The 9,798-nt window shown below is 41.2% G+C and overlaps 1 protein-coding gene across 7 annotated transcripts in view; it reads right to left on the reverse strand.

The window, feature by feature from the left end:
• The window catches only part of Ect2l (epithelial cell transforming 2 like), a 74,529-nt gene extending 65,484 nt beyond the window's left edge, over nucleotides 1-9,045 (reverse strand). For 3 of the 7 annotated variants that reach the window (XM_074073411.1, XM_074073423.1, XM_074073436.1), the window contains exon 1: nucleotides 8,905-9,040. The gene's annotated coding sequence lies outside the window, so the exon portion shown is untranslated. Of the gene's footprint in view, nucleotides 1-8,904 lie in introns of all 7 variants that reach the window. The other 4 variants (XM_074073428.1, XM_074073403.1, XM_074073414.1 and 1 more) reach the window with 3 other exon arrangements.
• Between the last annotated feature and the right edge of the window lie 753 nt (nucleotides 9,046-9,798).

Raw genomic sequence — 9,798 nt, forward strand, 5'->3', positions numbered from 1 at the left:
TTCTTTCCAATCAAGAAAAGAAAGGAAAATGTATAATAATTTTAAAGGAACAAATAAAATTGTCATTATTTATTAATGACATAGTTGTGAGTAGGAAATATCAAAGAATCTAGGTAAACTGACAGATTTAATGAATAAGTTTAGCAATATTGCCACACATAAAGTCAACATACAAAAAAATCAGTATTTCATATACTAACAAATATTTATTAAACAATAATGTTGCATTTGTAATAGCATTTAAAATCCAATTTAAATTTAAAAGGGGCAAGTATTTCATAGTCATAAAAATCTTATCAAGAGAAAACTTAAAAGATCTAAATAAGAGCAAACATATATAGAGACAAAGATTCCTCCAAATTAAACTATGACTCAGTATAATCTCAATCAAAATCCGAAAGGTGTAGGTGTGTGTGTGTTTGACAAACTGAATATAAAATGTATACAGAAGTGCAAAAAGGTCAAGAGCACCAAGGATGACTTCAAAAAGAACCCAGGGGCAGGACCCACTCTGCTTGTGTCAGGACTTACTTACTTGCTAGTGAAATCAGACTATGAAATATTGGCATAGTAACAAACAAATAAGCCCACAGGGCAGATCAATGACAGGAGAAACAGACCCACCCGTGTACATGATCAGCTGACTTATAACAATGGTGTCCCTCAGAGTAGTGGGGCAAATTTGACTCCCCATGGCAATACATGGAGTTGGACAACTGCGCAGTTCAGCCCAGCTGACCCTCAGAACTGTGAGAAATAATAAACCACTACATTTTGAGAAAGTTTGGTATTCAGCAGTAACAAAGCACTGTACCTAGAGATACAATATTGTCATCACTTAACACATAAGGCTTTGACATCCAGACTAGGCAGCAAGCGCAAGTTGAAGCATGATGAGGAGACTGTTCAGTGGAATCCAGAAGATCAATTCATGGCTACGAAAGGTTGTGAATAAAGAAAGCTGACCTGCATAAGGGAGCAGCAGAAAGTTTATTAAACTGTAGCCTGCATCACTGTGCATGATAGGACTTGCACCAGTGAATATAGAACCTGAATAGAGAGGCCCCAAAAAAGTACAGAAAGTGCTGACTGGCTTCTACAGCTACGTATGATAAAGTCCAGTAAGAGAGCCTTGAACCAGGAGGGAAACTAATGGAAGGAATGAACCAATTTGGAGTATAATACATATCGTATGGAAATGTCACAATGAAATCCCCTATATAACTATCATAAACTAACAAAAACATTCTTGCTTAATAAATGAAAGACAGGAAGGTGAAACAGGTTCTGTCAGGGGGTAGGTACCAGTGTGGGAGGGGGCATAAGGAAAAGGTGAAGGACAGTGAATAAGATGGAGGTACTTTGTATTCATGTATGAAAACAGAACAATGAACCATGTTAAAATTATTCTAAGGAGGACGTAGAGCGGGGTGAGGAAGAACGGTGGAGTGGTGAATCTGATTGAGATACATTGTAAGCGCTTATGGACATGTCACAATGTACCCTGTACAGCTATAATACGCTAATAAAAAATTTAGGAAAAAATGAACAAATTTCAAAAAACATACAAAAGTGATCAAAAATTTTTAGAAATACAGTTCTTACTAGATGAACGGGGCTTTCCTTCTCACATATCCATGGGTGAATGTTACTTAGATTAGGAAGGAGATAGAAATGACAATTCATTTAAAAGTTTTTCATAAATACTAAAAAACTTAATCACATAAATAAAAAATGAAATAAATAAAAGATGTAAAACATAGAAAGGCATAAACCAGCGTGAAAGATTTGTTTAGTTTGGGTGCAAAATTCAGTAGAAGTAAAGACTACCTAGTAAAATCACCAGCAGACAAAAGTGTCTCAAAGTAATGAACAGTGTTGGGGCAAGGTCACATGAAGGGCATAACTGTAGGATTCCTTGCTAAGGTCTTTGAAAGATTTAAGGCGATGCCTCATAAACCTTCTCATTTAGCAAATAAAAGAGTTCCTAGCAGGGTGCCAGTGGCTCATGCCTGTAATCCTAACCACTTGGGAGGCTGAGGTCAGGAGGGACTGTGGTCTGAAGCCAGTCAGGGCAAGACCCCCATCTCCAAAATAACCAAAGCAAAATGGACTGGAGGTGTGGTTCAAGTGGTAGAGTGCCTGCTTTGCAATTGCAAACCCATAAATTCAAACCCTAGTCCCACTAAAAATAAAACAAAAAAGGGTTCTTAAGAATCTTAATAGCTTTGTCCTCAGCACCCCAGTTCACAGCCCAAGACTGTGAATTCTACAACTCTCATAGAGAGTTGTAGAATTAGCTCCTGTCTAATGGAATAGGTTGCAATTAGATTCACAAAAAGCCCACAAAAATTGTCAAGAGGGTTGTTCTGTTGAAAGCATGGCCACCTTAAATAAAATGACCAAGAAAGTATGAAATAAAATGTTTCTAAACCACCATTATAAGCTGGGTGTCTCATTTGCAGTGGAACCTAACGCAGATCACAAGAGACTGAACTTAAGCCTCACTCCACATTTGAATAAGACTTTGAGAATCTTGGGGCAAGCATGGTAGTGCACCCCTGTACTGTCTGTACTCAGTGGCTGAGGCAGTGGGAATCTTGAGTTCAAGGCCAGCCTGGGCTACATTGCAAGACCATGTATCAACAAACAATAACAAAACCAAAACAAACAAACAAAAAGTAGTATCTTAGGGTGAGGGAATGTATTCTGTACACTAAAGGCACATGAGTTGTTGTGGTCAGCTGGAGGAACAAGGTATATTATTTGCATACAAGACCCATCCCTATACCTGCATTCCAGCTCTCCACCAGCAGGTGGCATCTGTTCCTCTCCCTCCCCTTGAATCTGCACTAGAACTGACTTGTTTTCCTCAATAGTATGTCACAAAAGTGATGACATGTGACTTAGGAAGACTTCGAAGCTTTTAGTTTTGCACTCTTGCAATCCAGCTGCCAAGTGAATAAGCTTGGGCTAGAATACTGAATGATGAGAAAGAGGTTGACTGTCCCGCAGCTGTTTCAGCCACCCCATTCAAAACACAGAATGCATGGGTGAAATCATCTTGGATATTTCCATTCCAACCAAGCTCCCAAATGAATGTAAGCACATGAACCACCCAGCCTACAGGATATGGAGTGGAAGAACCACCAAGCTGAAGCCAGCCAAATTACAGAATCATGAAAAATAAGTAAATCTTGTTCCATGCTGCTAAATTTTGGCATGGTTTGTTAGCCAGTGCAGACTTACAAAGCCGTGTGTCAATGAGGATCCAAATCTCAGATACACCTGGTGAAAGTGAAAATCGGAGTAAGCCCTTTGGGAAACAATTCGGTATTATTTCCTGAAGTTGCACATATGCCTATATATGCCCCAACAGAAAAAAAGTACACATGGATGAAAATATATCAACAAGAATATTCACGACTGCGGAGTGCTCTAAAATGGAGACAATCCAAGCATCCCTTAAGGGTTGAATGAATATGGTGTCATATATTCATGAGGTAGAACACTATACATCAGTGAGATGAAGGACCTTCTGCTACACACAACAGTATGGATGAATCGCACAATCCTACATTAACAAAGACCCCAGTAGGGCCCTCCCTAAAAGAGCTAGGAACAAAATAATTCATTTTGAATGCTTTAATTTATACAAAATCAGAAGAGGTTCCCTTTAGGGAGAATGTGAGAGGGCATGCGAGGTGACTCTGGGTGCTGCTGTTGAACCACTGAGTTTGCTTTCTAATTCACTGGGCTCTGTGCACATTATTTGCATATTTTCTAAATCCCTGTTTTGATTAAGAAGTTTGATACATTCACAATAACTTCAACTACTATTAAGTAACTAGAAATATAGTATAAATTTTATGAAGAAAATTATAAAACTTTATTAAAAATCTTCTCAGTGACCTAGAAAGTGGAGAGATAGGTTTTATTCATGCATTAAAGGACTCAGTAAAGAGATTTAATTCTTTCAAATTGATTTACAGATTCAATGCAACCTCAGTTAAAAAAAAACTCATGAGATATTATGGCATGTGTATGTGTGTAACTTAAAAAGCTGATTCTAAAAATATTTATGGAATTCTAAAGGGCCAAAAACAGGACAATCTGGAAGAACAAGACAGGGAGACATGTTTCTGGGTAACGACTATAAAGCCATAAGACTGAGATGATAGCATTAGTTCAGGGCAGACACCTGTATCAGGGGAACAGAAAAAGAAGCTTCGAATAGATCCAGGTATATGTGGACTCTTGCTAGAGGACAAATTGAAGGGGAAGAGGCATATTTTTTCCATTTAGAAAAAACAAATAGCCTGTTTAAAAAAGAAATTGGACCCCTTTCTCATCCCATACAGACACACATCAGCTATCAAAAGGCTTTTAATATATACAAAATCAATTACACATGGTTTGTGAATCCCCAAAAGATATAACTAAGAACAATGGATGACATCAGAAAGGAGGAATTTGGCTCTATCCAAGTGAGTTAAAAAAAAAAAAATTACTTCAGCAACTCTAGTTGTCTCATTAGCTCCATTACTGGAGACAGTAAAATTCAAGTTGGACCACCACTTGTCAGTGATATTCTATCTGGGATTCAAGCAATTTAGATGTTTCTAAGCAACCCTCTGTTGCTACAAGCTCCAAGAAGACAAAGAGTACAATGTGGCCAAAGTAGCTGAGAAACTATTGGAGTCAGAAGATTCTAGAATACAACCAGCATTTGCAGTCCTCTGCTCTTATCACACTTCAACGAGATCAAAGCCCATTTTAAAAGTGAACAAAGATATGTACCATAGTAAGAACAATTGTGGAGGTGTTGCAGAGATTTGAATTCTTGCTCTAACTTCCCAAAACTGAAGCTTTACAAGTAATTCCGTACGTGAGCCTTAGTTTCCTCATGTATAAAACAAGGCAGTGATGTGTCTTGGCAAACTGCATTAAAATAATGTGCTGTTCAGATTAAAAACCTCATGGCAATGTGGGAAATTAAATACCTCCTTCTGAATCAACATTAAATCAAAACAAATCCTTAGTTTTATAAGCCACGCAGCTGTTGTTACATGAAATCCTCCAAGAGCCAACACAGGGATTTTTTAATTTAACAAGTTCTCAAAACTGTTATTATCCTCTGTGCTAAGGGATTGCAAGTTATGTAATGAGCTGAACAAGACAGAAAGAATAGTTGCTGTCTCTGCTGGTAGGCTTAATTATGTGAACATAGTACATTTCATGTGGTGTGTGTGCATGGTGTGTGCATGGTGTGTGCATGCGTGTGTGCATGTGTAAGTTTCCACACCATTATTTTCACTATCTAAAATGTCAATTTTGCTGGCTAGCTATTCAACCCAGGGAGAAATAGCAGGTTGGCAATCCCTTAATGCATGAATTTCTTAATCCAGCATTTTATATTCTTCCAAAGACTAGTTCCATATACTCAATAGGTATTTCCTTAGAAAACTGAATCTGACGTTAAATACGACTGGGGAATGATTGACTGAACAAAATTAAACATGTTTCTTTTTTGTAGCCTTTGGGATCTTTAATATGCTAATGTTCACAGTGAATCTATAAGAGGAGGAAATAATATGTAGCATTTCCCCATTCATTGTTATATGGAGCCCATCATAACGCATATTATCTAATGTGATTGTTTATGCTGTGTAACAAAAATAACCACATTAATTATGTGACAGTTTCTGTGAGACAGGAGTGTAGGCACAGCTTAGAGGGACCTCCAGCTCAGGGTTTCTCATAGTCCAGGTGTCAGTGGGGCTCTAGTCACCCCAAAGCTGGGCCTGGGAAGAATTTCTTTCCAACCTGGTATAAGTGGTTGTTGGCAGGAGTTAGCTCCTGTGAGACTGCTGGAACAAAGGTCCTAGTTCCTTGCTGGATGTGTCCGGAGCCTCCCCTCTGTAGCTCAGCTCACAAAATGGTACCTCACTTTCCCTCAAGTGAGCAAGCACGTTAGGCAGAACGTAGGTCAATAAACACAGCTAACAAACCATATCTGGCCCACAAACTGCTTTGTAAATAAAGTATTATTGAACCACAGTCAATCCTGTTTACACATGTATTCTGATTGTTTTTATACAGAGCAACAAAATTGAGTAAAGGGGAGAAAGGTCATGTGGCTCACCAAGCCAAAAATATTATCTGGACCTATTTAGGTTTGTTCTTAAATCTCTTGGAATTTTCTGGATAACAGGAGCATCTTTTGTTCTACCGAGGTGATTCTTGGTTGGCTTCTAGTAGCCTCATGCTGAAGGCTGGCTGCCGGGGGAGCCAGGCATGCAATTAGAGGGTTGGGACTTTCAGCTCAGCCCCCCATCTCCAAAGAAGGAAGAGAGACTGCAGTTGAATTGATCACTAATGGCCAATAATGTAATCACTCATGCCTACATATAATAAATCTTCCATTAAAAACCCAAAGGACAAAGGGTGTGGGAGGAGGAGCAGCTTTGGATAGACGAGCACATGGAGGTGCCTGGCAGGTGGCATGGACTCTCTGTGTCTCTTTCCACATACCTTTCCCCATGCATTTCTTCCATCTGGCTATTCATCTGTGTCCTTGGGAATATCCTTTATAATAAATGAGTTAATGTACATAAAGTATTTCCTTGACTTCTATGAGCCAGTCAAGTAAATTAATCAAACCTGAGAAAAGGGTTATGGGGATCTGGTATAGGTGGTCAGTCAGAACTACTGAACCTGTGATTGACATCTGACATAGTTTGGATTTTGAATGTTCCCTCAAAGGTCCACTGCCCCGCACCCCCTCCCCCATACACTGGGGACTTGGCCAAAGGTCCACTGGTGGTGATGTAAAGGTGGTAGAAACTTTTATGGGGGGGGGAGGACCTAGTGGGAGGTCTTTAGGTCACTGTGGGCATGTCCTTGAAGAGGACTGGAGAACCCCAGGTCCTCCTCTTTGTACTCTTGTTTGCTTCCTGGCTATAGGTGAGCAAATTAACTCCACGTGCACTCCTGCCATGATGTGCTCTCTTGTCAGAGGTCCAAAGCAACGTGGCCAACTGATCACGGACTGGAACCTCCAGAACTGTGGGCCAAAGCAAACCTTTTCTCTTCACAACTTGATTATCTCAGGTGTCTGTTACAATGACAGAAACTGACTACACAGTTCCTGAAGTGGGGGGCTGTCTTATGGGATTGACCCTTCAACCTGTGGAATCTGATGCTATTTCCAGGTAGATAATGTCAGATTTGAGTCAAACAGTAGCACCCCAGTTGGGGGCCACTGGAGAATTGGTTATTCATGAGGGAAAATCTCGCATTTTTGTAACCAGAGATAAAGTGTTGAGCAAGTGTGTGAGGATTGAAAGAAAAAACTGTTTTGGCTTTTTTTTCCCCTTTGAACAACTAAAACCATATTAAGGGATAAGATGGCTAGGCAATTGTCAGCCCATACAGAGAGCTAAATCATTGCTGGGATAAAGCAGAAAAGCCATGTTGTCCCACGTGTGATTGGTTACACAGCTGGACAAATGCAAATAGGCTAGCCTGGCTTCACTACTGTACACAAAGTGACTTAGAAAATTAAAAACAAAATGTTGTTCCTTGACACAGAGATACTTATATTTGAGTACTTCTGTAATTCATACATGCAAATTGTACAGTGATATATTTATTATCTAAATTTTATTTCCTTAAAAATACACCTCTCAAGAGGTTGGCTGGTTCTAAAGATTGCAGAGAAGAATTGTAGCATAAGAAAATTAAATGTAATCAGTGAAAAACCAAAAAATATGAAAGACAACTCCAGTCAAGTTAAATGCCCTCCATTTAGGACATGTAAAAACATGATCTATGATCTACTTTGAACACAAAGCAGTATATACATACATATATATACCTAGCTACTCAGGAGGCAAAGATCAGGAGGATTGTGGTTCAAAGCCAGCCCTGGCAAATAGTTCCGGAGACCCTATCTCGAAAAACCCTTCACAAAAATCGGGCTGGTGGAGTGGCTCAAGGTGAAGGCCCTGAGCTCAAACCCCAGTAACACACACACACACACACACACACACACACACACACACAAAGACCAAAGTAAATAATGGATAAAGGAAGTGATGGTATGATTTGAGGATATCTGTGCATTACAGCACCAATGTTAATAGAAAACACAGGGCTTGTGTCGTATTTTCAAATGCTGAATGTGCTCACTGATTTGTAAGTTTAAGGCTGTAGCAAACCAGAAGCAACTGCTCTTTGAATTCATTCAGGAAAAGTAACTTATGGTTGCGCTAAACCCTCCTCCTCCCTGCCTCCTACATTATTGTTGTTAGGACACAATTTCTAAAGTTTCTAAGGAGCACGAAAGTCAAGTTCCTGAGAACAGACCGCGGTGGGCTTGAACACACATTTGCCTGGGCTGCACTGAACTTTAATACAATGTCAGAAAACTGTTCTGATACTTGTGGCAATGTTTATTAATGAGCACATCAATACTTTTAAAAAGATAACTGTTTAACAGTACCTTTGTGTTAATTATTTGCCCTACTCATTAAATGTTAGCATATTAACTCTTACAGTTACAACCACAAAGTAGTCTCTGTAGATTCGTTGTAGTTCCCTTCACTCAACCTTGCAGCCCTTCCCATGTTTGGAAAGGGGGTGACAGCGGGAGGGAGGAGGTGCTGTGAGCCCACGTGGAGTCTGAAATCAGTGCTTTCCAAAGTGCTCACGAACCCGCCCAAAGGAGCTCTGGAGGAGACTTCAGTTGACACCGCCCGCTCAGCCCCGGCTAAGGGCCTCCCTCCGAGGCCTTGGAGGGAGGCCCTGAGCCCTGCCTCGGTGCTGCTGGGGTCCTGCCCGGGCTGCATGGGGAGACCAGGACGCCCCTAGACGGATGCGGCCAGAAGCCATAGGCTTTACCTCCGCGAAGTGGCGCACGGGCCCAGCCCCGTGGCTGCTGTCTCCTCTTGCGACGACGGCGAGCTGCAGCACGCAGCCCCGAAAGCGAGGTGCGGCAGAGACAGCCCCATCTCCATGGGGACGACAACACCCACCCGCCACCCGCCCCACTAGGCCAGCGGCCCCGCCCAGAGCTGCGCTGCGCTGCCGACCTTGACCTTCAGGCGGCACCGCCCCCGATCCCTGCGAGTCCAGCTGGGCTCGAGTCCCCGCCCCCCCACGCCCCCCACGCCCCCCATCCTGCGGAGCTTGCGAGGGGAGGCGGCTGCCGTGGGAGTCCCGGCAGCTCTGCAAGGCGCCAGGATGCCAGGATCCCTTCTACTGCAGGGCCTCACAATGAGCAGCGATTGTGAGGCCCTCGGGTGGGCAAGGTGGAGTTTGTGACTGCTCATCTTCTGCATGCTTTGCAAACTTTAATTTACTTTGTAAATTTTAATAGTGCTATCGTCAGTTTTAGCGTGACGCGGGAGAGACAAAAACAAACCTTCCTGATTTCTAATAGTTCTGCTCCAAATGCCCTTACCTATGTGTTGTGAAAACTTTTCTTCTTCTTTAGTATATAATAGTGATCTCAACAGAAGGATGATCCGATACACTGGGTACAAAAAGCAGATTCGCAAATCATATGATTAGTGTGATCTATTTTCCAAAAAACAAACATGTTTACTAAGTATGGAAGTTGGTACACAAATAAGCAGTTAGTAGGTTTTTGAAGGTCACCTGTAATCAGAATTTTTAACAATGAATATGCAGCATCTATGTGAAGAAACATTTATTTCTAATAAAATCTTATTTTAATCCAGACACACCTCATTTTTTGTTGTTCCCTTTAACATGCTTAAGGAGTGTGAAAGG

Source organism: Castor canadensis, chromosome 1 (assembly GCF_047511655.1).
Source record: "Castor canadensis chromosome 1, mCasCan1.hap1v2, whole genome shotgun sequence".
Lineage (NCBI taxonomy): Eukaryota > Metazoa > Chordata > Mammalia > Rodentia > Castoridae > Castor > Castor canadensis.